This window comes from Odontesthes bonariensis (assembly GCF_027942865.1).
Source record: "Odontesthes bonariensis isolate fOdoBon6 chromosome 6 unlocalized genomic scaffold, fOdoBon6.hap1 SUPER_6_unloc_2, whole genome shotgun sequence".
NCBI lineage: Eukaryota > Metazoa > Chordata > Actinopteri > Atheriniformes > Atherinopsidae > Odontesthes > Odontesthes bonariensis.
The window spans coordinates 77405-85171 of record NW_027457366.1 but is presented as its reverse complement, the minus strand read 5'-3'; positions in this window follow the sequence as shown (position 1 = coordinate 85171).

The window sequence follows — 7767 nt, the reverse complement described above, 5'->3', positions numbered from 1 at the left end:
CAAGACAGCCCCTCAGGCATCGCCAACATTACAGGCACGACTACAGGAGAAGACAAACTCAGAAATGGACATGAAGAAACCATTGAAGGACCGAAAGGATCCTTCTGCTGAAGGACTGGCAGATACTTCTGACCAAAAGGATCCTTTTCTCTCTATCTCCTCAGCATTAAAGTTGGGAACCTGCGCACCCTGGTAGGTTTAAAGGCATCAAAGTGGACGGAGTTTTTTGGCATGGGACCTTCCCCTGAAGGCTGTTGGCGGTCCCTGTACAAACCTCCTGTTGACAAACGGACAGGAGACATCCAGTGGAGGATCGTACATGGGGCCATAGCTACAAACAGGTATCTGGTGCACCTCGATCCTGGCACAGGGGATGGCTGTCCGTTCTGCCCTCGGTCAGAGACAGTCTACCACCTCTTTGTCCAATGTCCCAGACTGGAGGCGCTGTTCAGCCAGCTGCAGAGGTGGTTTCAGGGGTTAAATGAGGGTTTCTCCTCCAGTTCATCTTTGGGCCACATTATTGTGCAAGGAGGAAGGCTGTACTTCTGTTGATTAAAGGGATAATCCGGAGTAAAATGCACTTTAGATCCATTTACGGGATGTTGGGAGTACATATGTTGAGTTGACATCAAAATCATGTCATTTGGATGTGTTCTGAGAATTTCGATTTGACCGTTTTTAGCCAAAAGTCGTTAGCCTGGAAGTGAGAGAGGCATATCATGTCACCGCTACAAAACGCTATTTTTATACCTCTTCTACAGCTCCAAACAACATAACAGGCTGCTCTGATTGGCTGTCGCAGGATCAAACATCTTCAGGCTGCTCTGATTGGCTGTCGCAGGATTAAAGGTCTTCAGGCTGCTCTGATTGGCTGTCGCAGGATCAAAGGTCTTCAGGCTGCTCTGATTGGCTGTCGCAGAATCTAATGTCTTCAGGCTGCTCTGATTGGCTGTCGCAGGATCAAAGGTCTTCAGGCTGATCTGATTGGCTGTCGCAGGATCAAAGGTCTTCAGGCTGATCTGATTGGCTGTCGCAGGATCAAAGGTCTTCAGGCTACTCTGATTGGCTGTCGCAAGATCAAAGGTCTTCAGGCTGCCCTTATTGGCTGTCGCAGGATCAAAGGTCTTCAGGCTGCTCTGATTGGCTGTCGCAGAATCTAATGTCTTCAGGCTGCTCTGATTGGCTGTCGCAGGATCAAAGGTCTTCAGGCTGATCTGATTGGCTGTCGCAGGATCATTGTCTTCAGGCTGCTCTGATTGGCTGTCGCAGGATCAAACATCTTCAGGCTGCTCTGATTGGCTGTCGCAGAATCAAAGGTCTTCAGGCTTATCTGATTGGCTGTCGCAAAATGAAAGGTCTTCAGGTTGCTCTGATTGGCTGTCGCAGGAGCAAACATCTTCAGGCTGCTCTGATTGGCTGTCGCAGGATCAAAGGTCTTCAGGTTGCTCTGATTGGCTGTCGCAGGAGCAAACATCTTCAGGCTGCTCTGATTGGCTGTCGCAGGATCAAACATCTTCAGGCTGCTCTGATTGGCTGTCGCAGGATCAAAGGTCTTCAGGCTGATCTGATTGGCTGTCGCAAAATGAAAGGTCTTCAGGTTGCTCTGATTGGCTGTCGCAGGATCTAACGTCTTCAGGCTGCTCTGATTGGCTGTCGCAGGATCAAAGGTCTTCAGGCTGATCTGATTGGCTGTCGCAGGATCAAAGGTCTTCAGGCTACTCTGATTGGCTGTCGCAGGATCAAAGGTCTTCAGGCTGCTCTGATTGGCTGTCGCAGGATAAAACATCTTCAGACTGCTCTGATTGGCTGTCGCAGGATTAAAGGTCTTCAGGCTGCTCTGATTGGCTGTCGCAGGATCTAACGTCTTCAGGCTGCCCTGATTGGCTGTCGCAGGATCAAAGGTCTTCAGGCTGATCTGATTGGCTGTCGCAGGATCAAAGGTCTTCAGGCTACTCTGATTGGCTGTCGCAGGATCAAAGGTCTTCAGTCTGCCCTTATTGGCTGTCGCAGGATCAAATGTCTTCAGGCTACTCTGATTGGCTGTCGGGTCCGGATACCAAAGTATAATCCGTTTTTCTGTCAAAACGAAAAAATGAAAAAACGGAAATAGGTGTCCTTTTTCCATTTTTCGTTTTAAACAAAAAAGCAATTCAAACATTACCTTTCATAACTATAACTAACTTAACTAACTAACTAACAGAATAACCACAAAAAGAAACCATTAACAATTATGAACCAAAAAAGAAAATATTTTCAGTTAACTAATCACGTCATCATGTGATTGGCTGTTGCAGAATCAAACGTCTTCAGGCTGCTCTGATTGGCTGTCGCAGGATCGAACGTCTTCAGGCTTCTCTGATTGGCTGTCGCAGGATCAAAGGTCTTCAGGCTGCTCTGATTGGCTGTCGCAGGATAAAAGGTCTTCAGGCTGCTCTGATTGGCTGTCGCAGGATCAAAGGTCTTCAGGCTGCTCTGATTGGCTGTCGCAGGATCTAACGTCTTCAGGCTGCTCTGATTGGCTGTCGCAGGATCAAAGGTCTTCAGGCTGATCTGATTGGCTGTCGCAGGATCAAAGGTCTTCAAGCTACTCTGATTGGCTGTCGGGTCCGGGTACCAAAGTATAATCCGTTTTTCTGTCAAAACGAAAAATGAAAAAACGGAAATAGGTGTCCTTTTTCCATTTTTCGTTTTAAACCAAAAATGGATTTTTCTGTCTTCCTAAAAAAACGAAAAACCAAAATCAAATAACGGACAAAATTTGGTTTTTGGGAATTACTTTTTTCATTTTTCGTTTCTTACATTCGAACATGACGGCGGGCAGACCGGAAGCGGAAGTAACGCCAAAATAAAAGTAGCGTGCTACTTTAATATCAAACATATTTTCCGCTTTTTATACACCCATTGTAGGTAGTAGACTGCATTTATTTTAGTTAAGTGAAACTACAACAGCTGGTTGTTTGGGAGAACGTCATAGGCTATATAAATTATGATAGGCTACAAAAAAGTGATCACAGCCAAATATGACAAAAGATTAGGCTAGCCTTTCATTTCTGACAACTGAACATTGCACATCTACTAACCTTATAACAAAATAAACGAGAGCAACAAATTTGTCCTCTAATTTTTCCAGTCTGGGACATTGGACAAAGAGGTGGTAGACTGTCTCTGACTGAGGGCAGAACGGACAGGAGACATCCAATGGAGGATCGTACATGGGGCCATAGCTACAAACAGGTATCTGGTGCACCTCGATCCTGGCACAGGGGATGGCTGTCCGTTCTGCCCTCGGTCAGAGACAGTCTACCACCTCTTTGTCCAATGTCCCAGACTGGAGGTGCTGTTCAGACAGCTGCAGAGGTGGTTTCAGGGGTTAAGTGAGGGTTTCTCCTCCAGCCTGTTCATCTTTGGGCCACATTATTGTGCAAGGAGGAAGGCTGAACTTCAGTTGATTAAAGGGATAATCCGGAGTAAAATGCACTTTAGATCCATTTACGGGATGTTGGGAGTACATATGTTGAGTTGACATCAAAATCATGTCATTCGGATGTGTTCTGAGAATTTCGATTTGACCGTTTTTAGCCAAAAGTCGTTAGCCTGGAAGTGAGAGAGGCCCATCATGTCACCGCTACAAAACGCTATTTTTATACCTCTTCTACAGCTTCAAACAACATAACACTTACGTGGTAGTGAGTAGAGGGTCCCTAAAGCCAAACCGAAGTGTCCCGAGGTCTTCATGTGGTCGAATATAGAGTCCAGAATGAATTTAATCAAGCCAGTACCTTTCCGGAAATGTTGCTGCTGCAGCTGCTGCTGAAGACCGTGGTGAAGTTGGTTTGATATTGGATATTGGACAGATATTCAAAATAAGGAAATAAGGTGTCTTTTTTTTCAAACCTGCTTTTAAACATGTATAGCACTTTGTGCTACATGTTAATGTATGAAAAGTGCTTTATAAATAAAGTTTGATTTGATTTTGACCAGAGGCCCTACGGGTGGGGCGAGAAGCCTGTCTGCGTCTGCGTCTTCTAGAATAGAAAAATACTTTATCCATCCCCCAATGGGGGAAATTTAAATGAGTCAAGTAGCTCAAAAAGAAATGATTAATATTTACAATGATTGTATATCAAAATATTATATATAATACTAGATTCTCCGAAATGTTGGGTATGCATCATGAGGTTACTACTCATATTCAAACTACCCAAGATGCAACGTAACGTGACGTCGCTGATCGGCCTCACTTAGCATGTAGCAGTAGCATCAACAGATCCCTGATCAGGGTTTTGTGAGTCCGGGACTGCAGAGCTGTAGCTTCAGCTTCAGACATTCAGGCAGGTTTACTCTGCAAAGATTCCCTTTCTTTCCTTCAGCTGCTTTGATGTTTTAAATCATCAGGCTTTTTCTCTTAACGATTCCCTGTTATATTTTGGTGGGATAGCAGCACACCCACTATGCGCTTGGTCATCACAAAGAGTGACGCCACACTTGTGCTGACAGAGGAAGTGTGCTTATGGAAGATGAGCCAGATGCAGACAGATGTTTTCTACCTGTGGACACGTAATCAGAACCAGAATTTATTGCCAAGTAGGTTTGCACTTACAAGGAATCTGACTTGGTGTCGTTGGTGCAGACGATATAGATATATATACAGAATCTATCTATCTATCTATCTATCTATCTATCTAGATCTATATAAAAGGTTGGACCTCCCAAAACCTGCTCTCCAGTCATCTCCCCCCACACAAACCCCTGATCAAGGATCTGTTTATGCTACTGCTACATGCTAAGTCATGGACAGAAACTGCGACATTTTTCAGTAAAACTGACCAACATGAATAACGGATTCATTCTCTGGAAAATCAATAACGGAGTGAAATAATGTTTTCAGTTCCACAATTGTGTGATGACAACAGCACAGAAATGTTATGACATCACAAAAGCAATATTCACAAGATGGAATGTCATAGATGACATCACAGCGATGTCATCAGTGACATCACCGTGATGTTATCATAGATGACATCACAGCGATGTTATCATAGATGACATCACAGCGATGTTATCATAGATGACATCACAAAATGATATCTCCAGAGTTTATAAATAGAACCCCCTCTTCAAGATGTATACTAGCTTGCCTGCTTGCTTGCCCGCTTGTTCGCCCGCTTAGTTGTAGCTTGCTCGCACGCTTGAGCTCGCCCGCTTGCTCGCCCGCTTGCTCGCCCGCATGGTCGCCCGCTTGAGCTCGCCCGCTTGGTTGCCCGCTTGCTCGCCCGCTTGTTCGCCTGCTTGAGCTCGCACGCTTTGCCGCTTGTTCGCCTGCTTGAGCTCGCACGCTTTGCCGCTTGTTCGCCCGCTTGCTCGCTCGCTCGCTCACTACTTGTTAGTAATTTGTCCTAACAAGTAGACGTTACGTGATCGAGATTCATGCTGCACAATCTTTCCAACAGTCATGGTATCTCTTTTGTTAGTAACAGTTAGTAAGATGGCGCCAGTGTGTGAGGCGCTCTGTCAGCCGTTCCGACTTTTGTGTGTTTTTATACTGTTTGTACTATGTGTTGCACATCATGTTGACTGCCTGACGGTGTATAGTCGCCAAACGTCGCTTGAACTGAGAATTTCCGCCAAAGATTGGCGCAATTCAGATCGCGATGGCCATCAAAATCTGCCTCCTTTCCATTCCATTAAAAAGCAGGCAGCATAAAGTTAAACCAGAGCCCTGGTTGAATGAAACGACTCGCAATGCGAGACAGGTGTGTCGCAGAGCTGAGCGCAAGTGGAATAAGGATAAACTGGAAGTGTCTCTGCAAATATTGGGTGACTGTTGGCGTCGATATCAGTCCTCTGTGAAAGAGGCCAAAAGAAAATATTTCTCTGATCTTATTGCTTCAAATTCCCACAAACCTCTTGTGTTTTTTAAAGTTTTAAATTCTGAGTGTTCTGAGTGTTTTATTTGACATTTTGTACTGGATGTTCGTTGATACTACTCCGCCACCGCTAAGAAAATAGTGCGAGCGTGAACGAGCTGCCAAATAAAACACGACAGAAGCAACTTTTCGCAACGAAATTTGATTTGGATTACCAGTGCACACCAGTAACCACTCCGGTGAGTTGATGATTTTGAAAACGGACGTTTATGGCAAACAGTCAAGACAGCCCCTCAGGCATCGCCAACATTACAGGCACGACTACAGGAGAAGACAAACTCAGAAATGGACATGAAGAAACCATTGAAGGACCGAAAGGATCCTTCTGCTGAAGGACTGGCAGATACTTCTGACCAAAAGGATCCTTTTCTCTCTATCTCCTCAGCATTAAAGTTGGGAACCTGCGCACCCTGGTAGGTTTAAAGGCATCAAAGTGGACGGAGTTTTTTGGCATGGGACCTTCCCCTGAAGGCTGTTGGCGGTCCCTGTACAAACCTCCTGTTGACAAACGGACAGGAGACATCCAGTGGAGGATCGTACATGGGGCCATAGCTACAAACAGGTATCTGGTGCACCTCGATCCTGGCACAGGGGATGGCTGTCCGTTCTGCCCTCAGTCAGAGACAGTCTACCACCTCTTTGTCCAATAGAGCTTGAAAGTCCCGCCTCCTTGACGTCATTCAACTTCCTCCCCTCGGGACCACGGAAGTGTAATAATTTGCAATTCAAGTCAATGACGGAGCCAAGACGGAATAAAACTATTTTTTGCGCTTGATGGAATTGAGTCTTGCATTTCACATATGTTGTGTAGGACATTTTTTAATATTTTTTCATACCAGTAGTGTAACAGTTTAGCGGGCATAAGTGCTTCATTGTTAAGTTATTTTTCTGAGCATTTCTCGAACTACAGCATGTAGCGTTTGGCACGGAAAATAAACGTCATCACGTTTGGGCGCGCGGAGGAGTGGAAGAATGGCGCTGTCGTTGGCCAGTTTCACTCAGTTTTTCGAGGGCGAACGAAAATTTGTGAGCCGAGGAGAGAACCACTACCAGTCGGGGCACGTGGAGAGCTTCTGCTATGCTGGTGGTGATATGTCTGGCTTCGTCCATGCCAGCCAGCGAGACCGCCGGTATACAGTTAATGTGGGATCAGTGACGTAGCATATGCGACGCAATGTAGTCTTTTTACCCTAACTTTTTTTTACAACGTTTAACCAGGCACTCCTACGACATTTCGTCAATGTTTTTGCATGAACTCATCCATATTTAACCCCAGAACATCATGCGTGTACTGTAAAAAGGCATATTATGACTGGGAACAGAAGACATCATCCTGCCCATGTCAATAGATCCAGGCATGAGGTCCCATGGGGACGACGGAAGTAGGAAGAAGAAGCAAAAAAGGGGGCGGGACTTTCAAGCTCTATGTCCCAGACTGGAGGCGCTGTTCAGCCAGCTGCAGAGGTGGTTTCAGGGGTTAAATGAGGGTTTCTCCTCCAGTTCATCTTTGGGCCACATTATTGTGCAAGGAGGAAGGCTGTACTTCAGTTGATTAAAGGGATAATCCGGAGTAAAATGCACTTTAGATCCATTTACGGGATGTTGGGAGTACATATGTTGAGTTGACATCAAAATCATGTCATTCGGATGTGTTCTGAGAATTTCGATTTGACCGTTTTTAGCCAAAAGTCGTTAGCCTGGAAGTGAGAGAGGCATATCATGTCACCGCTACAAAACGCTATTTTTATACCTCTTCTACAGCTTCAAACAACATAACAGGCTGCTCTGATTGGCTGTCGCAGGATCAAACATCTTCAGGCTGCTCTGATTGGCTGTCGCA